The following is a 26,273-nucleotide window of genomic DNA, read 5'->3' as shown; positions in this document are numbered from 1 at the left end:
TAATGCAACATCCGGGCAAGGCAAAAAAGAAACTCCAAATAATGGTCTGGATTGTCACTTGGCAAGAATGTATTATCTATAAATCCTTGATTAAGTTAAACAGAGAGAGTAAACAGCTAGACAATATGCCAAACTATCTCAGTAGGTTTCCAGATATGGTTTATAGAGGTATATTTCCAAGATTACGATTAGACATCTTACTGACTAGGGAAGTCCTGAGCTCTTGGACTAATGTTAATTTCAATTCCTGTGCTCGTAGATTGTGTGGGTCGCCTGTTCAGTTGCAGTCACTGCTACACATTTTAATTACATGTCAAAAACTGACTGACTTGAGAGGGATTTGTCTAGGACATATTCATGCACAATTACTTTGATATAGTTACACAGAAGCTGCCCCCCCCCTTCAAGGACCTCATATAAGGATGGGTGATCCTGTCTGGCCCTGTCCGGCCATGACAAGACTGACGCCCGCCACCCCCATCTGCAATGCTTCACTGATCACCTCTGTGCAATGCACCACTTCCCTATGCGCCAATGACATTGGTAAGAACTTGCAGTATTTGCCTACTTTGATCTCCCCTTATCAGACGTGCGCTCCTCACTTTCCAACACCCAACTCCATTCTTGCCCTCATGACTGCATGTGCATCGCTCGCCAACAGACTACACCAGAAAACTCCCTCGACCCCTTGCAGATCCCTGAGATCACCCCCAGTTCCTTGTCGAGATACAAAGACATGACTGCACTTCTACATTCGAAAGACTGCATCCTATGCTGCCAAGGATGTATATATTGCCCATACCTTATAATGCACAACCTCACCTTCTGTTTACAAAGAAACTGCTGCCCAGTAACCTTCCAGTCAATATACCTTTACTGTCTGAACACCCACACCCGCAAAAAAATACCTTACCATGCATCCTACCACTTTTAAATGCAAGGCCCATAAACAACACCCTTCCCTTTAGCCTGCAACCTGCAACTACCGTGCTATGTGAACAAATTTTGCACCATAGCCTACCACCTGCCTTGCCATGTGAAAATGGTTTGCACCCTAGCCTACCATCTGAAACTGCTTTGCTATGCGAAAATGTGTTGCACCCTAGCCTACCACCTGCCTTGCCATGTGAAAATGTTTGCACCCTAGCCTACCAGCAGCAACTACATTGCCATGTGAAAATGATTTGCACCTTAGCCTACCACCTGCCTTGCCATGTGAACATGTTTTGCACCCTAGCCCACCATCTGCAACTACCTCGCTACGGGAAAATGTTGTACACCCTGGCCTACCATCTGCAACTGCCTTGTCATGTGAACATGTTTTGCCATTTATCCCAGTACCACTTATTGCAATACCCAATTGTGTGACCACTGGAAATGCCCTGCAGGTAACCTACCACCTCCAAATACACTACACAACTCTGCGCCCAATGGTAATTTATTGGTGTACAACAAACCCTCCTTCCTCAGCACTGGACTACCATACCATGCACCAACCTCACACACTCCTTACCATCCCATGCAAGAACAGTTCTCCATCACATTCAACAGTGCCCATGTGATTGCCAAGCCCCCACCATCTCCCTTCCTACCCTCCTTCCATTTTGAAGACAACCCCAAATCACATATGCACTCCCTTCTACCGAAACTGACCACTTCCCCCACACATTTTACACCACACAGATTCGCTACCTTTCTGCATGTGAAAGTCACATCTCATAAAGCATCACCTCTTAACATTGACTTAAACATTTCTTCTCAGAAAACCAAAAACGATTAACCTAATTACGCAGCATGCGCTGGCCCCTGCAGGCTTCTGTGACTCCACACCTGCACCCAAGCTCTGGACTGTGAACCGTGCACAGGCCCCAGAAGAAAGAAATGACTGGGCACCCGCTTTTTCACTGCACCGCCATCATGTGGTCACCACAAAACCCATTCACCCACCCAGACTCACCAGCAAGCTCCCATTCCTCACCTCATGCCCACTCCCCAACTCCTCCCTCTTTCCACATAAATCCATGCTCAATATGTGCCTACGCCACCGACATCCATGACTTAATCTTGGAAAAAGACCTCGACCTTCTAACCATAATAGAAACCTGGCTACGTGATGCTGCAGGCCGTGTCCTATCGCTAGACCTCCTGCCCAGATATTCTATTCTGTGGTGGAGTCGCTTTTATTTCTAAGGCTTCGCTCCCATCAGAAACTCCCCCCTACCTCACCTACCAGGATATGAACTTTTGCTAGCCAAGATCAATCCATGACCCCAAACCACCATTAACATCCTACTCCTTTACTGCCAGTCCAACAACCTCAACCACCCTGGCACAGATATTCCTCTCTTTCTCACCTCTCTCGTCAAACCCAGCACCAAACTTAGATTACTTAGATACTTCAACCTAGGGTACAATGAAAATACTGAGATGAGCCTCTCCCAATTCATCACTGCCCCACACACATCAAAGGCTGCATATTTGACTGGGTGATCAAGCTCAACTTACCTATCGTGGTCATCTTCATCAGTCCACTAGCATGGACAGATCACTCCTTCATTCTCTTCACTATCAATCTGAAACCCAGGGTTGGCCAGAAAGGAACAAACCTACTCCCCATCACAGTGAGACACACGCGCAAACTAACTGAAGAGATGCTATCACCTGAAATCGCTACCACTCTTGTGGCACTGCCAGACAGCAATGGCCCTGGAATCCTCCTCACAGATTACACCACCACCCTCCTATAAACTCTTGACCACCATGCACCCTTAAAAATGTTGCTCCAGAAAAATCCCAACAAACATAACTGGTTCACAGAAGAATGTCTCAGCCTCCGCAGACACAAATGAACCCTGGAGCACATTTGGATAAATAACCCCTCCCCTGCTCATAAAGAAGTTTTCTTCTCTGCATCCAAATTTTACAAAACCAATAATATCACCACTAAATCTCACATCTACAACACCAGATTTGGTGAAGCTAGCTCCAACATGAGAGAATGCTTCAACATTTTTAAGGAGCTTGAATCCCTGGCAGCCCTTATCGACAACTTCCCCAAAGACAAAGTACTGTGGTCGCTCGTCCAATCTTCCCTTTCTGACAAAACACACACACTCAAAGACAGAACTATCAGCAAAAAAACTCTGCTCTCATTTAAGGCCACCCCTAATCACCACCTAGTCGCCCCCACCAATACCACCACACCACCCTTCCACCTCTCATGCATCTCTCCCACTGATGCACTATCATCCAATGCCTTAAACTGTCCAACTGCAAAGGTGACATCAGTCCTTCTCACATCATTAAGATGTGCGCTAACCCCCTTGCACCTTTCATTGCAAAATGTATAAATGCCTACTTCACCACATGCTCTGCCCCAAAAGCTATCAAAGAAGTCTGGGTCCCACCACTTAACAAAAAACCCTCCTTGGAACCCACCCTACCCACCAACTACCATCCTGTACACTTCCTACTCAAAATCTTTGACCCCCACCACCTACTCCCAGCTCCAAACCCATCTAATAAGTCAAATCCTTCTTGGCTCTCACTAATCCAGCTTTAGATCCAGACACAGCACTGAGACTGCCATCCTGTACCTCAAAATCCAGCTCGACAGTATATGCGATGCCAGCAAAATTGCCTCCTCCCCTTCTAGACCTCTCAATCAAGGCATCCTCTTCCAGCACCTCATATCCAAATTCAACCTCTCTGGAGAAGCCACCAACTAGATTAACTCCTTTCTTAGTGACCGCACCTCTAGGATTTTCACTGGCACTGAAGCAGCTCACCCTATCCTGTCTCCTATGGAGTCCCACAAGGCGCCTGCCTGTGACCCACGCTGCATAACATGTACACAAAGCCACGGTTTGACAACCTCAACAAACTCAATATCCCCTACACAAACTTCACTGATGACACCCTAGTCTTACTGAAACTCGCTAGCGACTACGCCAGATTCCGACAACTTCAACAAAGTTTTAGCATCACCCAAGCAGTGATGGCAGACCACCACCTCTGCTTGAATGATAATAAAACAGAGCTCCTCATTGTCGGCTCCCCACATCTATTCAAATATCCAGCTTACTCGTCCTTCAATATCAACAGCAACATTACCATAGTCTCTAAGCATGTTAAAACACTGGGTGTCTACCTCGACTCTGAGTTACCTATGCAAAAACATGTGAAGCACTGGCATCTGCAGCTGCTTACTCCTCTAAACATACCAACCTCAGTAGGAATTTTCTATCTATTGACAACTGCTTAACACTAGCAAGTGCCATCATTGGTAGCAAACTGGACTAACACCACCCTCTCTGGACTTCGACTAAAAACATCACTAAACTCCAATGAATCCAAAACAACGCCCTTTGAGACACATAGGGCTTAAAGTGCACAGGCCACATCTCACAAGTAAGACAGGAGGCCACTGCTTACCCATAAAAGCCTGCATCAACTTTCAAATATTATCCATTACTCACAGATGCCTACACAACACAGCACCCTCTTACCTCAACCACTGAATCTCTAAAAGCACCAAACCACACGCTCCTCAACCTTGTCCTTAGCTACATCTAGATTCACCAGAAAAAGTGCCAGTGGAGCTAGCTTCACCTTCACTGCCCCATCACGGTGGAACATCCTTCCACCCTGCATCCAAGATGAACCCTTCTACTAGCTATTTAGAAAAGAAATAAGAAAAAAAAACAGGACTATTTAACAAATACGCATAATATGTCCGCTATTGGTTGAAGTGTAACTTCTGTACTGTCTTCTACCATCTCATGTACTAGCGCTAGGGTACCTCCTGGTCTGGGCGCTACAAGCAAATCAAATAAATAAACAAATGTGCGACATGCTTCGAAGCGGCTACAACAACACCACAAGTATTATGACACCAGTTGCATCTTTTCTAAAGAGAATTAAGTTAATAATTTGATAATTATGTTTGCATAACTAGAGCCAAGGCAATACATAAAATAAATTCAATGTGTTTCTAAATTTAAAGAGAAAACAGCAGAGATGACTAGAGTAGACTAGAGTAGACTGTCCTTAACCAGATACATTGTTTTTTTAAGGGTCCCCTTTAAGGTTTTATTATATTAGTAACATATTGTTCAATATTGGTATTGGTTTTTAACATATTCAACTTTGCTTGTTTTTAGGTTTGATGATAACTGTATAGGAGGTTGTATTTCCTCTTTTTGTATTTTTTTATGGTAATTATGTGTCATTGCCATTAGCGAAGAGTTTGCTAATCAAGCCAATATGCTTTAAATAAAATAAACAAATAAATAAAAGAAAAACAAATAAGAAATACATCACCTAAAGGGGTCCTGAGAAGGATATATCAAGAATAGCTCAATACTGTGAAACCAAAGTGATAACGAGTGAAAACCAGGCAGGAAAGTACACCCGTTATCCTAACAAGATACAAATAAATAGCCAAGTTATTTGTGTGTACCAGGTGTATTGTGTAGCAAGAGAAACTCAAGGAACTGATATATCTGAACATACAACAGAGGGAAGAGGAATCCAGGGGACGGGAACCTCCCTCTGGAATAAGGAACTATATCCCCCTGGAACTTTTTTGTTGGAGATACCCATTTTGCTTTTTGAACATTTACAAACCACTCAAAGCCAAAGACATTTCACTTTTCACCTCAGAGTTTATTTTTTAGTCTGTGAGGGCCAGAATAGTACTTCGGTAAGGCAACTGACATTCTGACATTGACAGACCCTTAGTTTTGGATTTAGGTAGGGAAACACCTCTTAGAGCAGGGACAGAGAGGCATTTCCCCACCCCCTTTTATTTAAATAAAAGTCTTGGACCATCACCATGAATCTCGTGTGTCTGAGTCTCATTCCTGGCTCCTCACAACTGTACAAAGGACATCTGTTTGAAACCAAAAAATATTTGCATTCAGAAATTCACCAAATAAAAGTTGCATTTTTTAAATGTAGCTCCTCGTATTAGGCAATAATAATAGTAGCACTCTGCACGGGGGCACTACTATCCTGGTACCATTGATAAGAGCAGATCAATTGTACTGTATGCGGGCACATAGGGGTGCAGGCTCCTATGAGTCCATTATTCCCTATTTTTTGTTAGCAGTATTATTACTCTTTATTTCTTGGTGGGACTATTTGCCTGTTTTTGGGAGTATAATTTGTTGTTATGCAATGTACCTGGTGGTCTGGACCCAGCAGGGGAGTTGCTAGGTCTGGAAAAGACCCGGGGCTACGCTGATGTCGGAACTGTTGGGACTGGGGGCTAGCTAGTCTTTTGGCTGTAGCGCCTGAGATTCTATCCGGGGCTACAACCAAAAGATCAGGGGCTATAGCCCTCTTAGCCCCCCACCTAGCAACGCCCCTGGGACCCAGTGGTTTAATCCTTTGGGGTGAGTTAGGAAGACAGGAGAACATATCCACGTTATCTCTGACAGGTCTCCAAAAGAGATAGCACATTAAACTCTGAAGGAAGATATCTCAGTAGATGAATGCCCCTGCTGCAGACATCTGTGTGTGATCTGCAGGTGGCAGGCATAACATTAAGTAGGCACAACTCAGGCTTTCAGCTTTCTTAAGTGTATATAATCGCTGCAGTTGAAGTGGGTAATACTTTAGGCACATACCTCGAAAATCCCTGCAGCACCGGACATAGGCAGTCACGTGCCAAGCATGCAAGATGTGATATTCAACATTTTGAGTTTGCAAATATGATTACCAGGGCGTTTATATATTTTACCATTGCAAACGTTAACGGTGGGTATATATCCCTGGCCTCCTGTAAGTCTGGGGTAGAGAAAGTCATATATAAAGTATGCATGAATCAACCATCCATCTTTCTTATTTATTTATGTATTTACTTATTGCATTTGTATAGCGCACATGCAGCCCAAATGCATTCTGGCACTGTTACATGTGGCAGTCTTAGTTACAGAGGAGTTACAAAAATGTGATGATAACATAATTCAGGTATACAGAAATACAGTTTCAGGGTTAGATTACATTTTGCTTTCACTATATAATCATTCAGATACAGATTTTAGCTAAAACATATTGTGCAGGTGTCTAGGTAAGCTCTTTTTCGTGGTGAGAATGAGTAGAGTTTCTGTCTTTGATGAGTTTTAGTAGAAGAGCATAGTTTTCAACGCTTTACGGAATGCTAGGTGGGTAGAATGCTATGCCACTGGCATGTCATATAATAATAGAGGAGGGTTCATGACAGACATGTACATCTATAAATCCTGCAGTATTCTGCATGTGCAGTCACAGGATGTAACATTCCACCTTCTGAAGACTGTTGGATGTGTCCCATTGAGATTGGTAATAATGCCATAGAAGGCGCTAGTAGCATGTTTTACGCAGAACCATTGAGGTTGTTAAAATCACTAGGTGGTAGGGGGTTTGAGGCAGGCATACACCTTAAAGAGGCTGTTAGGGCTGGGGTAAGATCAATAATAAATCAAACACATATGAAGCATCCATTAATATGTCCAAGATTGAATACATGATTCCCATTACGTTTTTTAATGCACTAAAAGGAATAATGCATTGTGGGTACGTATGCATGAGGATGCATGTAGTGCAAACCTCGTGGTAAACATTGGAATGTTCTTGAAGAGGGGAGAGTTCCATGGAATGAAGGGGCAAAGGAAGGTGTATTGGGTTCTGGGATGAAATGTGTATCAAAGGTGGGATGAAAGCAATAGTGATAGACTCAGCTTGCACGTGTGAAAGGTCCAAAGATCTGAAACAGAAGCAGCCACATGTGAGTCGTGCACATCTGAGCCCTTTATTGTTCAGGGATTACATAAGCATGTACTAAAGAGGTTGTTAATATTCAGGGTCGGACTGGGCCATATAATTGTCCCGGGCACCAATGAAAAAAGTGTCTCACCGTTGCAAATGTCTAGTCATTCCTCTTGTGACACTGTTTGAAAATTACCCAAGGGGGAGTTTTTTGATAAAATCTGATGCAAATTGTGAATTTTAAAGAATACATATTCAGCAACACTAGTAAAAACTATTAGCCGCATTGTGCAGTAACTCATCAATCTGATCCATATTGGAAAAAAAAAGTGCCACGCTTTGAAGAACAAAAAATGGCCCACACCAGCAATTTTGCATTTTGGGTTTGGCCGTGGGCCTATTGCCCTATATGCCAGTCCGAGCCTGGTAACATTACAAAAGATATAGGTTGTGGCTGGTGGCAAGCATAACAGGTCTAATTTTGAATAGCAGAGGATATCTGCTGTTTGGAGTTTAGCTGAATGAGTTCAGAGGTGCCCAGTAGAGCCTGGGGAGCCTAGGGTTCCTGAGAGGAAGCTTTCTCATTGTCCTTAACATGAAGATGTGATACGTATTGAAGGATCTAAGAAATAAAGTATGGAAGGCAAATTACTTATTTCTGACTCCGGGTTTATATAATGCAACTACTCTTAATCCTGGGGATTGTATTTGAAACTCAATGGTGTATGCAAAGCTTCTTTCAAGTTGTATCTATTGTCACCCATTTACTTCCCCCAAAAAATCATAAAATCCTGGAGGGAAAAATAAGGCAGGAATCTACTGCCGCTCTTGGCCCTCACAGTTTTCCCTCACAGGTGCACTGTTATCAGATGGGTAACTCTCCGCTTCTTCAATAGAGCAACACACCTCAGGGAGGGCTTTCCTCAGGAATCCATCGTCAAAGCACAAGTGGGGAAATTTACAGTTGCCGGCCATGAAAAATGTTGCTTGGTAGACGATGGTCATTATTAGATAGCCTCCGGGTTTTAAGAGCGTTAAGACATTTTGCAGGGCCCTGCAGTAAGACTCTTTGGTTAGGGTATGGAGCTCTATACAGTACGTCAGGAGCAAGCAGTCCGCCGGGGGCAGCTTTCTGCCATATTGAATTTGAGTGTTTGCTTCATCTTGCTTCGCAACACTTTTTGCTTCTCGATCCATTTATCCCTATAATGACAGATACATCATTATCATGATTTTGAATATCTATGGTAAGACCTGATGTTTTCAAACTGAAGTTAACATTCATGGTTGCTGTACATGCAAGCATTATTTAAGGTTTCAAATTAACCCTTAAGTGACTTGAAGCTTTACTTCTGGTTTGCATATGTTAATGGGAAAATCTCTCATGACTCATGCAGCCGATACTAGTCGTGTATCAATTATTTGTGCCCCTCACCAACCAGTTTCTTGCTAAAAATGTTGGTATCGATTGAGATTTTTGTATTGGTTATTCGACAGGGCACTAAAAGCATTTGGGATGTATTTACAGATACTATAATTCCTGATTACTTATCAGTAAAATTCATTACACTGGGACATGCTCCTCCTTGTTTCAGTCCTTTTTATTATAAAACTTTATTTTAAATTGCACAGGCATATCATCATAACTTGACTTTCAGTTAACATTATTGCCTTCATTTTGTTACATAGCAAACTGATGCACTTGCGTACAGTATTATAATGCTTCTCAGTCCCCCTCTACTGCACATTTATCAGACAAATATTGCTTATATGTGCTCCATATGTCTCTGGGGCGCCTGTGTAGGGATAGTAAGCTGGCATATGTTTCCTCACAAGCATTGGCCCATGTCATGTCCCTTTCCCAATCATTTTTTGTAGGTGGTTCTGAACTTTTTCATCGCTTCAGTATTGTCCGCTTTGCCAGTATCAGGATGAGGTTAAGCAATTTACATGCACAAACCTGGATCCCATACAATGGGTTTCGTTCCAAGGTTGGAGGTAGTCATGGCGCTATTAGCACCATGACTACCTCCAATACCGGTACCGAGTCTGCCCTCGTTCAATGGGGACTTACCGGTCTATTCCGACCTTTGCTGGACCGGTAAATCCCCATTGAAAAAGCCATTCCCCATTCCCATTTCAGCCCCCATAGGGCTCAATGGGAAGGGGGAAGGCGCAAATTGCAGTACCGTTATTAGTTCTGAAGTCCCTTAACGGGCCCCGTCCATAACGCCTGGTAAAACCAGATGTTAAGGAAGTGACCCGCTAAGGGACCTCGGAATAGGGCGCAAAGGGATTACCGGCACTGTTGTCCTTAACGGTGCCCGGTATCCCTTTGTGCCCACCTCGTAATGAGGTCCAATGGGTTGATCTGCCATTTCATCAAGTACATTGCACACTTCAGCCCAGTATTTAATAAGCCACTTGCACAACCACAACATGTGTAGCATGCCAGCTTCCTAATTTCCACATCTGGGGAATTTCCCATTAGCTGCAGGGTGTTAAGAAGGATTTCTGAACTCTGACCTGGAGGGGCAGAGGTTCAGAAGGCCAACCTATTTTCTTGGAACAGGGTAACCTCTGGACAAGCCAGACCAATCAGGGTAGCTATGGCATGCGGTCAAGACTAAGTCTCAGGAGGGGACACAAAGCAAGAACACGTACAAATTACTCCAGGCAGGTGTTGTATTAAAAATATAGACACATTTATTACAAGGCCTTTGTAACATAGTCCATAGCAAAGAATCACAGTAACACTAGATCAAACCAATACATCATTATCAACACAATATATATACACGACCAATAGGGTCTAAGGGGTTAACAGCACGAAATATGTAGACCACCTAGATGGGGAGGAAAACAGGCAGTGCAAGTTATCTTTGGACCCAGTTCTACATTCAGAATACACCTAACTAAGAGGCAGTCCAATCCCTAAGAAGAGAGGAGCCTTATGCTCAATAGTACCTGCACGCGCTGGTGCCAATGGACGAAATACGGTCTCTTCAAGGGTCTCTAGCACCTCAGGAAGGTGGATAAGGCGATGAAGAACAAGTTCCCACTATTCAAGCAGGACCTCCACTTGAGGGCAGAGGCAGTTTGAGAGTGTGGGATGGAGTTGATATTTCGCAATAGCTGTGGAAAGGAAAGGGGCCCTCAGGGGCCACTTTGTGTGTAAAAAAGGGCTTCTGCGATAGGGGCCACCGGTTGGGGTAAGGACTACTCACCGATCCCCGATGCAGGCAGACCCAAACTTCACCAGTACAGTCCACTTCACTGTCAGGTTCGAATGCGACAATCAGTACGTCTCGACACCGTGTAGTTCCCGAGATACAGCGAGGATTCCCAAATGGGACAGTGGTGATTTCTCAGCTCCGGGTGGAGGAATCAGCCCAATTCCACTGCAGCAGGCTTCAGGGGGAAGGGGGTCACAAGTGCAGCAAACTTGCACAGGTCGTTGCCAAAGCAGGGCAAGAAGGTAACCGTGTTTACTCTGGTCTGGGCACACTCGTCTCACTTCAGACTTGGGAACGCCGAGTGTACGAAATTGGGTGTGAGGGTGCCGTGGACACAGAGCTAGCAGTATACCAAGTTTCAAAGGCCTCCTCGAAACAGTGGTGGTAACAGAGCAAACGTCCTCTGTAAACTGGTCAGCCCACTAGTTGGGCTGGGGACATTTCCGAAGAGGCTTACTTGCAGGGTTTCATGAAGGTGCAGAGAATAGTTGATTCCACTATTCCAATGGGTCGATGCGTCTTCGCAGACCTTCTAGGACGATCAAATGCAGAGAGGTCCCACGGGACGACAGCGGGCTCAGGGTGCCAAACCTTCCAGCGGGTCACCAGCGGTTCCTAGACTCGGCTTCTGGTTGCAGGATACTTGGCTCCTTATCCCTTGTTCGGTGTGAACTCAGGAGATCGACATGGTAGTGGGGTTTTCAGCCTCCTCTTATCCAAAGTTCCCTTCGCGCCAAAACGGAGAGGACCCAATGGGAGATCTGCTCACAAACACTCACTCCATACGTGGACCAATCATGGACCACGGTGGTCCCAGGCATTCAGGACACTCCAGACTCTCTGGCACCCAGGATGTGCAATGGGAACAGACATCCCAGCCCACATCCTGGAGGCACACACACAAAGCATGTAGAAGCCTGCGAAAGCATTGGGTTTTGCGGGAAAATGCATGACCAAATAAGGACTGACCCGGGTCGGCTCGACCTGGGGAAGGTGAAGGAGCATGATGGCCAAAGGACAGGACAAAGAACCTTGTGGCATGGCCATTTTGGAGCCAGGCCACCTATTTGTGCCAAACACGGTAAATGCGCTTAACATGGCAAGGACACATCTGCACGGTTCATAAAAAGTCCAGCGAGAGTTTCTAGGGCCTTTGGAATGACTAGAGACCCAAGTGTGCTGTAAGGTAAGTTATATTGCACACTTGTTACATGTTGCACACAAGCTGCAACATGAGGAAAAGGACTAAGGGAGGCAAAGTCTCCCAGTACTGACTGTCTTAAGGGCATGTCAGTTTCCCCATAAAAAGTGAGCGAAAGCCCAGAGGAGTGCAGCTGAGGGCTGTGCTTCTCTGGCAAAGTCAGTCAATGGTGTTTAACAGCAGCAAACAGTTTGGGGGTTGACAGATGGAGGGAAAATTACATACATTTATGCAATCTTTCCTAACACAGGGTATAAAGATTTGATCCTGGTTGGGGTGTAGTAGGCCATGTGTAGTACCTTGTAGTGTATTAGCCGATAGCGAGAGTTATATGAGACCTTCTTTGTTAATGCACACAATTTTGCCCATTGCTGGTCAGTGATGGTGTAGCCCAGGTCTGTCTCCCATTTCCTTTTGTCCTCTGGGGGTACTGCTTCTCTAGTGGATTGTGCGATTTTATATAGTGTGGAGATAGATGTCTTGCTTGTGTTGGTGAGAAACATGTACCCCAAACCCGGGTGTATCTGTGGTTCATAAGGTAATACAGCCCGTATTTCTGCCATGGCCGATCGCAGTCTTAGGTATTGTAATTTCTCAAGTGGTTTACCACCTATAGTCTTGCTTATCTCCTCCCAACTGATGAATTTTTTATCTAGAAACAGATCACCAAACCAATGTATTCCTGTGTCCTTCCAATGTCCGGTGAGGATCTTGTCCTGTGTGCGGGGGAGGTAGTGGGATTCCCATAATGGCATGTTTGGGTCATACAGGATCTCGTTTCCTGGGTGCCCGGACAGTCTAGTCCAGGTTGAGCATGTCATCAATGCCTGGTTGATGGTGTTGTCGTTTCTGACTTTGGCTTCTGCTGCTTTGTGTAGAAGCTTCAACGGGCCAAGTGTATTCATTTCAATCACTGAGTGTGGTGCTCAGGGCTTTCCCTCTATCCAGTATGATTTGTAATATTCTTTTGCTGCGAGATAATATAATTCAAAATCTGGGGCAGAGAGGCCACCGTGAGGGTACATTTGGGTAAGTCTTTGCCAGCTCGCTCTTGGTTGCCCATTCCAGACAAATGCCATACATGCCCCCTGGATTCAAGCCTACCCATGAGCGAGATTGGCAAGAACCGCCACTGTTCAAGCTTGGCACATAGCACTCTATAATGACTGTGTAATTGTGGCGCAGACAATTTGTTTGTTACGTGCTATTTCAACGCCGAGGTATTTTACCCGTGTGAGGGTCCCATTGGAGCCCATATAGCTCTATAGGTTTAGAAGTGGCCTCTGTGAGGGAAAACATTTGGTCAATTCATCTTCAGCCCAGAGTATTCCCTGAATTCTTTGACTGATCGCAGCGCTGCGCCAAGGTTAGCTTCAGGGTTTTTTAAATACAACATTATGTCATCAGCGTATAATGTAATGATCTCAATCTTACCCACCAGGGAAATTCCTATCCTACTATATCGAGCTCCCAGTACTGCGAGGAGTTTAGGTACCAGGGTCGTGGCAAATTCTTTATAAAATTCAGCACTCATCCTATCCGACCCTGGCGACTTCCCGTTTGGTAAGGATTTGATAGCTTCTGCTATCTCAGCCTGGTTCAAGGGATTTTCTAGTGCATTTCTTGTCTCGGGGGATAAATGTGTGGTTGGTATCCTGGCTGAGTATCTATCTATTTCTTCATCTGTAGCGACACTCTGGGGAGAGTGCAGGGCCGTGTAGAAATCATAGAAGACTTTCCCTATTTCCTCCTGATCAGTAACCACCGCCCCATCCGGTCGTGTTATACATGCAATGTTGGAATTGCCTCGCTCCCCTCTCACCGTTTTAGCAAGGAGTTTACCAGGGCACTCTTGTTCGCCGTATCAACTAGCCAGTCTGTCGAAATATCGGACTTCCTATTCTGCTGTCTCTTTATACTCCTCTAGTTGAGTCTTAATATCTAATTTGGTCTGGGCTGTTGGGTTAATGGCGTATTGTTCCTGCAGTTGAGCTTTGTTTCTCTTGCATCGCCAGAGCTCCCAGCGAATATCTTTAAGCACTCCCAGCTCAGTTGACATGGCGACCCCCCTTATGTATGCCTTGAATGCCTGCCATAGAGTCGCTTGTGTCTCCATTGTACCTTCATTTCTTTTCGAAATATTCGTCAATATGTAGGGTCAGGTTGGACTTATATACTTGATTTGACAGCGCTGCTGCCTTAAATCTCCAAGGGGGTTTTCGTGGGGAGACTTTCGGAATGTGTAGGATCAACAATACCGGGGAGTGGTCTGACAGCGTTCTGGGTAGTATTGTTGCCTCAGACACCCATCCTAAAACCCCCTGGGATGTCAGCCAAATTTCGATTCTAGAGTGCATGTCATGCGCTGATGAGTAAAAGGTGTCCGCTCGCTTCTCTCCATGTAGGGATTGCCAGATCCCGCATAGGTCAAAGTCAGTTATGTGCGTGTGTATTGTGCATGCAGCTTGGGTGAGTGTTCTAGGGTTGTCGGACGTACGGTCCAGCTGGGTGTTCAGTATCGTGTTGGAATTTCCACCTATAATTTTATGAGCAGTGGGATATTTGGCACACATCTGAAAGATCTTAGTGTAGTACTCTGGTTGATCTGTGTTTGGGCCATAAAAATTAATGAGGACTATCTCCACCTCAGAGAGTTTCCCATGAACGATCACGTAGCGCACTTTCGGATTACACTCATTCGCTAAAAGTGTATAAGCTAATGTCTTATGTATTAACTTGAGTACCCCTCGTGCTCTACTCGAGTAGGACATGTAGAAGTGGTGGTTGCCCCAACCAGCTGCTATTTTGTCCGTCTGGCATCCCAGTAGGTGTGCCTCCTGGAGGAATGCGATCTGGGCACCAGTTCTGTTAATATATGCAATTATTTTCCATGTTTTCACTGGCATCCCCAGTCCCCTTACATTCCAGCTTGTCAATTTAAGGCCTGTTGGGTCTTTTTTAGCCATATTCCATACAGTTTCTAGTATGTTCCTTATTGACCAAGTGTCGCTTGCTTTTGCCATATGACCATTTTATGCATGTCCGTGCATTTTTTACTTTAACACCCTTTGCATTCCTTACTCTCCCACCCCCTCCCTCATAGTTCCCCAAACTTCAACTATGCGTTTCCCTCCCTTCTCTACCTCCCCTGGCTCATTTAACCCTTGCACCTGCATTGGGGGGCGCTACCGCGGCACCCGGGGCCAAGGAGTATAACAAGACTGCCCTTAAGGTTACCAACTTGAACGTTTCCAGTTCACATAATGATCAGTGGCATTGAGTAGTATGGCAGTACTTAGCAATGAACCAATATATGGGAAGAGGCTACAGAACTTAAGTGGCCGCTACTGTTGCCTTATGTTCATTGTTCCTATGTATAGTATGAGTCAACTGTTTTGGACGCCTCAATTGGACGATGATGGGGGATTGTTGCTCCCGCCGGTAGTTCTGAGTGGCTGCTTTGATGGCAATGAAATGCTGGATTCAACAAAGGTGGCAGCTTGCTCAGGAAAAGTGAAGAAGTATGTCTTATTAGTGTGCTGTAGGCGAAGCCTGGCGGGATACAGCATTGTGTAAGGCACTCCCCGCTCACGTTGCATTTTCTTGATGCATGTAAATGAACGTCGCTCCTGTTGGACTGCCATTGTGTAATCTGGGAATATCAGGATGATGCTGGAGTCCAGCTTCATTTCCTGTTTGTCTCTCACTGCTCGGAGCACCAGGTCCTTGACCCTATAGTACATCTGTCTGGCTATAATAGGTCTGGGGTAGGTGCCCGGTTTGGGGCGAGTTGCCAGGGATCTGTGTGCCCTTTCAACTATGATCATTGCGGATCAGCCGGGTCGTCCAGCAAGTCTCTGATCAATTCCTCCATCGCTATTTCCATCGGGCCTTTCAGTGCATCTCCAGGCACACCCACTATGCGTACGTTATTGCGTCGGGATCTGGCTTCTAAGTATTCGCATTTGAGTTTTACTATTCCTAGATCCTTAGCCATTTCTGTTACAGTGTTCCGTAGTGTCTCAAGCGCATCTTTGCCAGTGCTGATCCGGTTCTCGGTCTCCGTGATGCGGTTAGTTGCTTTCTCGAACTGGTTTCTGATTGTGGTTACATTAGCATTGATTCCATTGAGTCTATCTTTTGCTGCATCAAAGTGAAGATATCCTGGGGGTCCATGGTGGCTGGCGTGGCTCTTGGCACATTCTGCATTGTTGATTCTGAGGCAGTGCTATCCCTGTCGTTTGCGCTAGGTGTCTGCGTAGTGTATTTCTCAATGGTGCCTTTCCCTTTTTTGGGCGCTGCCCCTTTGGCCATTGTATGTCTTTTTCCCACACTGTCTGGGGTGGGCAGTGTAATCAGTGGGTTTTCGGTCTGTGTTCCGGTTGTCACGTTTTTTGGGTAGCCTGGCCGCAGAACAAAGGTGGGCCTCGCTTCGATGGGGTTATGGGATTGTGGTTCTTGTCTCCAGGACACAGGTGTGGTATATTGCCGTGTCTGCTATGTGCAATACGCCAGTTACTGGCTTCCGTGGTCTGTCCTGAAAATGTAACTATCACCTCCCCTTCCGGTGATGGCTGTATCTCCAGCAGTCTACTGTGTCATGGGCATGGCCCTCCTCAGGGTGCGGGGTGTATCTTATTGTGGTGAGTAGTTACACCTTGGTGTTATGATATACTGGCTGAATTTCCTGTGCCGGTAGCTATCTGAGTTTAATGCCGTTGCACTATGTCCATGTGCCTGGCCCTCGCGGACCTGAACTTACTGCAACCTTTCGCTCCGGTTGCTTTAATCTATCACGTATCTTGCCCCAGGCCTCCTCGCGTTATTAACCTTAGTGCAGGGACGTGCCATGTGGTTTGTAGCCGGTGTCTCTCTATTCCAGTGCGGGCCCTTGCTTCCAGCTATTGCCGTGGCACGGTTCATTTGCTCAGGTCGGGTGCACCAGGCTGCTCGGCGGGCTTTATGGCTGTCACTATGCTTCACTGTGTACGTGCTCTAGGCTCCCTGGCGATCTGTTATGGAAGTTGTGATGGTTGGTCGTGGTGGGCAGGGGACCGCCATGTCCTTCTTCAGTGGCAGTGTTGCAGCATTGCGGGGGAATCCCTAGCGTATTATAGGCCTTTCTGACACCCTTCGTAGCATGGGTTTTATTTGGGGCCGTATCAGTTTGATCTTTGCGGGCGAGATAGTTTATTGCAGCAGAAAGTCTCCAAAGTTCCCAGAGTAACAGGCCTCTCAGCTGCGTGGGGTTTGTAGGGTGCTTATGGAGCCCCTGCTGGAGTGGGCAGGCTGCTGAATGTCAACAGTAGCATGTGCACCCTGGATTCAGTACGGGGCACTGCGGTGGACCATAGCGGCCATATGGTAGCCAGTAGTTCCTGCTGGAGCAGGGAGGTATTCTGGTTGTAGCAGGCTTCCCGAACGGGGGTGGTGGCCAGTGCTGTTCCTATTTGGATTATTCAATGTGCAGCCTCTAAATTAATCATGCCGTTTGCACTCAGCAACCAGCGCCTCAGCAGGCATTGCATGTGGTTGTGGTTCCGTGTACTGGGTTTGGGTTGGAGGGAGGGGACAGGGTCGGCCTCACCTTGTGCGTTGATGTCTGTTGGGTGGAGGCGTAACGCTATCCATGGGTCCTTCTATATTGCCGTGCATGTGCAGGTGTTCTACAGTGGATTACCGGAGCGCCCGAATGCTTTTCACAGCAGCATGTATCTCAGGTGCCAGCGTCTCCTTACTGTTGTGGCCGCAGGTCCCTCGATCGTCCTTCGAGCCGTGATGGTGGCTGGCAGTCCGGCTGTTCTCTCGCTGCAGCGCTGGTGGTGCTGCTGCTCGCAGACTCACGTGGGGAACTGGGCTAGCTAAGAGGCTTCTCGGGGTCGCACCAAATACTCCATGTTACGCTGGAACCACTGTACCAAATCTCTCCATACTTGCTGGGTGGATGGACATCAGCTTCCTACACCACTTCGTCAATTTTGGTAAAAAACAGGCTGTATTTTGCAAGCTTTTGCCTCCGGACCTTGGCTTGCCTGCAGAGCTCACACACTAAGCTCCATCCGGTAGCATGCACAACAGCGCCCCCCCCCCCCCTCGTCTCAATCCTTATTTCATGAAGGTTATTCACCACTCAAGATAGCCACCTAGTTACCTCAAACTTTACCATCTTCGCTCGTATGGATAATATAATAACACAGACAGAACCAAACATGGTATTGTGAAAGTTGACAAGCAGTCAATCAACTATCGCAATAAGGGCATAATGCCTCCATACTTCTTCCTCATCCTAGTGCTCAATGAATGAAGACACAGGAAGTATTAACACATGCAAGTCTTTATTTACCTCCTCTACAGCAATCAGAATGCAGTGAATAATGAGGTGACAAAACTCAAGGTGAGTAAAACTGTCTGTTACAGCCCCTGCACAAGTTAACGGTCCGAGCGAAGCAAGGGTGCTTAATGAGGATAGCAATGGCTTTACAAAATGGATCATCCCACCCACAGGTTTATATTGCCATTTGCAATCTCAAAAATAACACACAGGTGCCAAAGTCTCTTCTAAAAAAACAACAAAAATGTACCTGCGGGATTCTAGAAGTCGCAGAATAAGTACATTTTCAATATTGATGACAACAACATCATCAATACTGAAAAGGTGCTCCAAATATCAGCACAGCTTCAGGGATCGCTTGGTTACATTGTGTTTTACTTTGTTTTTGTTTCAAAAGAACTCTTAGCAAACACTTGTGGCATTCTTGGGTTCTAAGGTGTGTGTGGGCCAGCTGTATGGGGGCCACAAAACAAAGTAAGTAGAGGGTGCAGGACAAACAGCACTTGGGCTGCTTGAAGTGGAAGTTTGTACCAGCGAAAACAGCCCACATTCTGAGCATCTGATTGGCCAAGGCCCATCCCATGGGTTAATCTCTCAATAACTGTAATCTCAGTTATTGTAACATTTCACACATGCTAATTTAATGGATTAAATACAGGAACAAGGAACTGTTAATCTGGAAACAGTGGAAAGTCAAGCTGACCCAACACAGGAAAAAGGGGGATCTACATCTAGTATGTAATTAGGGATGATTGTCTTTGGGGAAGTCCTTCTAGCAGCCCTACAAATATCTTGCAAAGGACGCCCACAGTAGTCCCAAGAGGTTGATACTCCCCTGGAGGAGCTACCCATAAAATACATGGGAAAGGAAGAGTCCCTTGGGCAGACACATATAGGAAGGAAATAGCTAGATGAATCCAGCTACTGAGGGTAGTGGTGGAGCCCTTCTTTCACTTTGGGTCTCACCCTAAGTTAGTAGGGGAATCCAGACGTGGACCCCTTGCTCACTATTCTTAGAGAGGCACAGATCCACCCTACTGATGAGGTCCAACCAGACCGAAACACGTGTCTGGGGTATCTGTTGTTACTCTTGTTCAGAGGAGAATTGCCTAGCATTTCGGTGCTGGACTGCCCCAGGGCAGGACACAGACTGATATGTTTGGGATATTTCTTCTCTTTGAAAGATAGTGAGCTAAAGACTCTGGGTAAGTCTCTCGTAACCAGGACTAATGTCTGGCAGAGGGACCCCCAGGACCCCCCTTGTTAATTTGCATATTTAAGTTACTTTGGGTCTCACCCTAAGTAACTAGGGGAATCCAGACGTGGACCCCTTGTTCACTAGTCTTAGAGAGGCACAGATCCACCCTACTGATGAGGTCCAACCAGACCGAAACACGTGTCTGGGGTTTCTGTTGGTACTCTTGTTCAGAGGAGAATTGCCTAGCATTTCAGTGCTGGACTGCCCCAGGGCAGGACACAGACTGATATGTTTGGGATATTTCTTCTCTTTGAAAGATAGTGAGCTAAAGACTCTAGGTAGTCTCTCGTAACCAGGACTAATGTCTGGCAGAGGGACCTCCAGAACCCCCCTTGTTAATTTGCATATTTAAGTAACTTTGGGTCTCACCCTAAGTTACTAGGGGAATCCAGACGTGGACCCGTTGCTCACTATTCTTAGAGAGGCACAGATCCACCCTACTGATGAGGTCCAACCAGACCGAAACACCTGTCTGGGGTTTTTGTTGATACTCTTGTTCAGAGGAGAATTGCCTAGCATTTCGGTGCTGGACTGCCCCAGGGGAGGAAAAAGACTGATATGTTTGGGATATTTCTTCTCTTTGAAAGATAGTGAGCTAAAGACTCTGGGTAAGTCTCTCGTAACCAGGACTAATGTCTGGCAGAGGGACCCCCAGGACACCCCTTGTTAATTTGCATATTTAAGTAACTTTGGGTCTCACCCTAAGTTACTAGGGGAATCCAGACGTGGACCCCTTGCTCACTATTCTTAGAGAGGCACAGATCCACCCTACTTATGAGGTCCAACCAGACCGAAACACGTGTCTGTTGTTTCTGTTGGTACTCTTGTTCAGAGGAGAATTGCCTAGCATTTCGGTGCTGGACTGCCCCAGGGCAGGACAAAGACTGATATGTTTGGGATATTTATTCTCTTTGAAAGATAGTGAGCTAAAGACTCTGGGTAAGTCTCTCGTAACCAGGACTAATGTCAGGCAGAGGGACCCCCAGCACCCCCCTTGTTAATTTCCATACACAAAGACAAACAACAAAATACACAAACATCCTGAAACCCTAAAGGACGAGGTGTGTAAGAGTTAAATCTAACACAAGTGGGTCCTAGTAACACTGCACCAAGAAAGAATGCAAATGAGGGCTTGAGGTCCAAAGGATTTATTGAACTAAAGAAAGCCTGACACATGTTTCGAGCCTAGAACAGCTCTTCATCTGAGGCTAAGGTTTAAAAAGTAAAATTAAAGAAAAGCACAATGATTGACATAACATACAGGGACAAAAACAAGAGGTACATTTCCAAATTACATGGTTACATTTTCCATTTGTGTAATTACAAAAGCGAACAAAAGAATCCCATAAAATAGGAAAAAACAAAAGGAAAGTAATGAACATTTTTTGGAACAATACCGCATTTAGTTGGATTTTCAAGGTAAATGTTCAAAAACCAAGGGGAAATAAAAAGAAAGAAAAACAAATAATGCATGAAATACACCATTGCGAGAGAAGTGCCTCCCGCAGCGCAATCAAAAGACTAAGCGCCTCTTAGTTTAAGAAAATCAAATTATGTGAAATAATATATATAACCAAGACCCAAGGAAGTTTACCTTAACTTGGGAATGGACCAGGTAAGTAGATAAGTGGACAGTGCCAAGATTGTGACTTTTTCTGCCAACGTGTGTTTTAAGAGTTACATCTACACATCTCTACCAACATCGAGAATCAAAGAATCCCCCTCCATTCCTGAGTGGCAAACTAAGGCATGAGAGAAAAGCACAATGTCCTCATCTATGTGAAAGACTGGCATAACTTTAGGATCAAAAGAAGGGGAGGAATCTGTGAGGTTTGGTGAGTAGGAAGCCTGTAGGTGCCTCATTGTTTTGCCAAAGTGGCAACATCAAAAAAGTAAATTGGCTGACAGAAGCCTTAATGGATCTACAAAGAGTGTTTAAACCCTTAACTGCCAGGCTATTAAGATCACAGATAATTCTTCCTTCCTAACTTGAAATTCCATGGAGAAAGCAAAGATCCTTTTTGGGTGTCCGATCTCCTATTGCTCCACACATGGATGAGCAAGAGAGAGAGAGAGAAAAAGAAAGAGAGAGAGAAGGAGAGAGAGAGGAGATGCAGTCCTATCCCAAAGCAAATTTGATGGGCCACCTCCCTCGGTGCCCTGAAGTAAGCACTACTCCATGTGTTCAGAAAACTCTTGGCCACTAGGTTGTTTGTATGGACCAATACAACCTTCCCCTCATGGGAAGAATCAAACATCATGACAGTAAGCATGATGGTAATCAACACAAGACACTAAAATGCACTGATTTGTCAATGCTCTATAATATCGCTCATCAGAAGAGACTATGAAACAACTTTAAGGCAGGTTTGATCTCACTTGCTCACTTGCACACCCCTCTCCCTGGATAACTTGAGAATTAACTATTTGATGACTGAGTGCCACAAGGATTCTCTCTGATCATCTTATTTAAGCATTGCCGAGATCAACAGGAGGTTTAGACTAGAGTTCCAGATGTACTGAAATGATCATCAGCTTGTGGTGCGAATCAGGCAAGTAAAGTTGATTGAAACCAGTAAGCTCTTGTCACCTTCCAAGTCCCTCCAAGGTTGCTGCAAATTAATTCATGGATGAATGAACAAGAGCAAAATCTCCACTCAATTATCAGAAACCAGAAATAATCATCCTTGCTTCACTCTGCCCTCCTTCCTACCACCCCTTAGCTGCCCACCTATACTTCATCCATGTCCCGCTATGCCATTAAGTCACATCAAAACTTTGGAATCCTCTTTAATGACAACCTCTTTTTACATAGATACATCAAGATAAATTACCGTATTTATTCCCCCAAATGCCATCTTCCTCTGGGCTGCTATGCGACAACGTACATCACTTTCTACCACTTACTCATCAGAGACATCATCCTCTCAGGTTTTCACTGTGTAAACAATTCTACATTGCTCTTTCACATGTAGCAGAGAAATGTGCCCAGAGTAGGGAGGCTACTTGCTTGGCCCATGGACAGGTCTTCAGGCATGCCAGGTTGCATATCATTCTGCCTATAGCTCCACTGCTGTAGTCCATCAGTTGACCCACTGCAATGCCACCCCTTGCTGTCAGCTAGTGGAGTCCAGCATGAACCATGCCCAGTTGGAGATCACTTTCACTGGCTGCTGGCTTTCAAAGAGCAGTTCCTTGCCCACATGTAGGAGTTTGTGGGAATGGATTCAACTTCCACCTTTCCCTTAAACATCCCTTTCTCGGTTTCTATCTCAGCACTGCAGCTGCCTGTTCATCACAGATAACCCCTCCTCTGCTGTCAGCTCTCTTGGTGCCCCCAAACACTAGACTGACGGGGGCCAGTTCAAAAACCGAAAAGCCACGAGAAGTAAGGCCACCGTCTTACCTCTCTTGTGTTTGTATTTTATATGAAAATAGATTGTGGGTGATATCCATTGGGTGCTAATTTTATTTGGACATACCCAGGACTTGGCCTCAATAGATTGGCCCTGGACATTAGTTTTGCCGGACTATGTCAGCCATTTTCCTTTTTTTGGAGGGTTATCTGCACATTGGTATCTTTCTGATTTACTTTTTCCTACAACCCATATGGGGAAGCAGCCTCATTCCTAACCTTTCCCTAATCAATACATCTGTTTGTTCACTGATAGGTCTCGGATTAGGTCTTGGAATAGGTCTCAGATTAGATCACACATTTTAAATGCACCATTGTTTGCTCATTATATTGAGTGCACTCACAATGATGATAAGTTGACATGGGTTGCCTACAGGTGCTACAAAAGAATGATTGTGGTAAAACAACACACATGTTATGCTGCCTGGAATAGAAATGGAATCAGAAAACTCACAGTCTTGCTATTCACAGACAGATGGAGAGCAGATGCAAGTAGATCTCGGTACCCTGGCCTAAGCGCCACCCGTCTGGTGCCTTCCTGGTTGCCACTGTTTTCCCTACTTAAGTAGCCCTCCGGCCTCTTTTCCTTTGCAGATGAGGAGCAGGTGCAAGTGGATCTAGGGCACCTGGCCTATGGCCCGACACCTGGTGCCCTAATGGTTGCTGCTCTTTTTCCCTACTTAAGCAGCCCTCCAGCCTCTTTTCCTTTGCAGATGGGGAGCAGGTGCAAGTGGATCTAGGTCACCTGGCCTAAACCCTGCCCACCTGGTGCCTTCCTGGTTGCAGCTCCTTTTCCCTACATAAGCAGCCCTCCAGCCCTTTTTCCTTTGCAGATGGGGAGCAGGTGGAAATGGCCCTCGGTCACCTGTCCTACGCACCACCCACCTGTTTAGCCCTGCCTCTTGCTTTCTGCTCTTAACTCTTAGGTCAAGGGTGTCTCTCGCCCGGGCGTGCAAAGGCCAGACGAAGAAAATGGCAAAACCTTTTGGGACCTGTTTAGACAAGGAGGACCCAGGGCCCGATCCCCTGTTCAGACATCAGCTAACCATGCACCATCATGTGTTTTCTCCCTCTGTCCACACAGGCCATCCTCACCATCATAAGGCAATGGCAACATTAAATTCTCCGGTGGTGCGGTGAGGATAGGTGCTCTGTGGCACAGTAAATTGTGCATTTGTAAAAGTTATATACTCGCACCGCAGTGCTTGTGTGCCTGCTCCCACTTCCCTTTTTTCCGGTTGATTCCTTGTTTGTAGGCCGTCCCCCATCCCACCCTCCCACGGCGTTCCCAATGGTTGGCAAGCTCTTTAAATCAGCCACCCAAGTCACCCCCTACCGTGGCAGGCCCCTCGGCCATGGACCAGAGGCTAAGGACAGATCCAGTGGTGTCTGCCGGTGTCTGACATGGTATCAAGTAGCCTGCAGCCGTCGACCTGCTTCGACTGATCAGGTAAGTTGAATCTGTGTGTGTTGTATTGTGCTGTGCTCAAATACTTAGCCAACAACTTGTCCGTGTGCGCTCCCTCACATCGTAAGTCCTGCATCCTGTTCTGTTCCCCCTCCTGCATTTCCCATCCTTTCTCTCGCATCCAAGCCTTTCCCTCTTCGATCAGTGTATTATTCTGACACTGTGTATTGCTCAAACAGTTTTTCTGGAAATACTTTGCATTGGCTACAGTCTTCTTCGAGGTTGCTATTGTGTTCTGTGCCTTTTTGACTGTATTTACTTGGTGTTCGCTCTCTACGGTTCTTGATATTGTGTTGCTATCCACGGATTGTGGCATCACATTGCAATTGTCTGCATTATTAACTTCCATGTTCCCTTCTGATCTCTGTGTTTTGCTTTTGGTCCTGTATTGCATCTTCTTTCTTTACTTCATTGCGCCCCATTGTGATTTGTGCTTTGCCTTGCTTCTGTACTGTATCTGCATTCTCTACTTCTAGGTTCCCTGTAATGTTCTTTTCTTTCTGATGGTTCAATACTGCATCTGATTTGTACGTCTGTTCTTCTTGTTCTTTGTTGTGCCCCAGCCCTTTCGTGTCCATGCCTGTGTTTCCCTCCTCTCCACCCCGTCCCCTGTCTGAGCTCCCCCCTCCCTACCGAGCCCTTCCACCCCCGCCCCCGGTGACCACAATCGTGCTCTCTGTCTCACTATAGGGGCTCTCTGTCTCACCATAGGGGCTGTCTCACCTATCTTTTGAAACTGCTTTTCTATAGACTATCCTACACAGTAAGTTGTGCATTTGTAAAAGGTGTATTCTCACGCCGCAACATAAGTGTGACCACTCCCCCCTCCCTCCATCCCACCACGCTCCCATTGGTTGGCAGGCTCTTTAAATCGAACAACCAAGTCACCCCCTGCTGTGACAGCCCCCTTGGCCAAGGACCAGAGGCTTGCCCTTCCCTGTGTTGCCCCTCACATTCCTTGATGATGTCCCCATCCGTGCCCCCCTACCCTCTATCCCTGCTTGTTATCCCTGGTTCACCTACCTTACCTGCGTGACCCCTCGCAATCTTCCATTGCGTCGTCTCTGTGTGTACTGCATGTCCCCTGACTTGTGTGGTCCCTCGCAATCCCGTGTGTTCTCTAGCACCCTCTCAATCCTCGCAATCCCTGACTGCGTGGTCTCGCACAACTCCCTATCGTGTGTGCCTCCCAGCCCCCCGTTCTCCAGCCTCCTGCACCCACATGCCTGCATTGCTCTTCCTCATTCACTGCCCTGTTTTGCATTGTATTGATCTGTGTTCTGTTGTATTCTTATCTCCTCGAGGTTATCATTTGTCGACTGCTTTGTTCTTTTGCATATTGTTCTGTGTTCTGCTGTGCTCCACCCTCCTCTAGGTTCTCTTTTTAATGACGGCTCTATTCCTGATGCGCTGGTAACCTGATTTGCTTACCGGACAGCCTTGTTTTCTGCCTGCTCTACCATCTGAGCTCTTGTCTACTTAGTTAATCATCCACTATTGTCTTGTCCCTTTGTATCATGTCTACTTGCACTCTGCGATGTGTCCTCCCCTAGTGCCCCCCAACTTTCCCCTCCACCCCTATTCCTCTCTCCTCTTCCCCCACCTACTCTAT

At 45.9% G+C, this 26,273-nt stretch overlaps 1 long non-coding RNA gene across 1 annotated transcript in view; it reads right to left on the bottom strand.

Annotated features, from left to right (window-relative positions):
* Positions 1–6,843: 6,843 nt before the first annotated feature.
* The window catches only part of LOC138487717 (uncharacterized), a 325,395-nt gene continuing 305,965 nt past the window's right edge, over positions 6,844–26,273 (bottom strand). Inside the window, exon 3 of the long non-coding RNA XR_011274529.1 lies at positions 6,844–8,955. This is a non-coding gene — a long non-coding RNA (uncharacterized lncRNA). The remainder of the gene's footprint in view (positions 8,956–26,273) is intronic.

Source organism: Ambystoma mexicanum, chromosome 9 (genome assembly GCF_040938575.1).
Source record: "Ambystoma mexicanum isolate Mex_15411 chromosome 9, UKY_AmexF1_1, whole genome shotgun sequence".
Taxonomy (NCBI): Eukaryota; Metazoa; Chordata; class Amphibia; order Caudata; family Ambystomatidae; genus Ambystoma; species Ambystoma mexicanum.
This window is presented reverse-complemented; position numbering and strand designations above follow the sequence as displayed.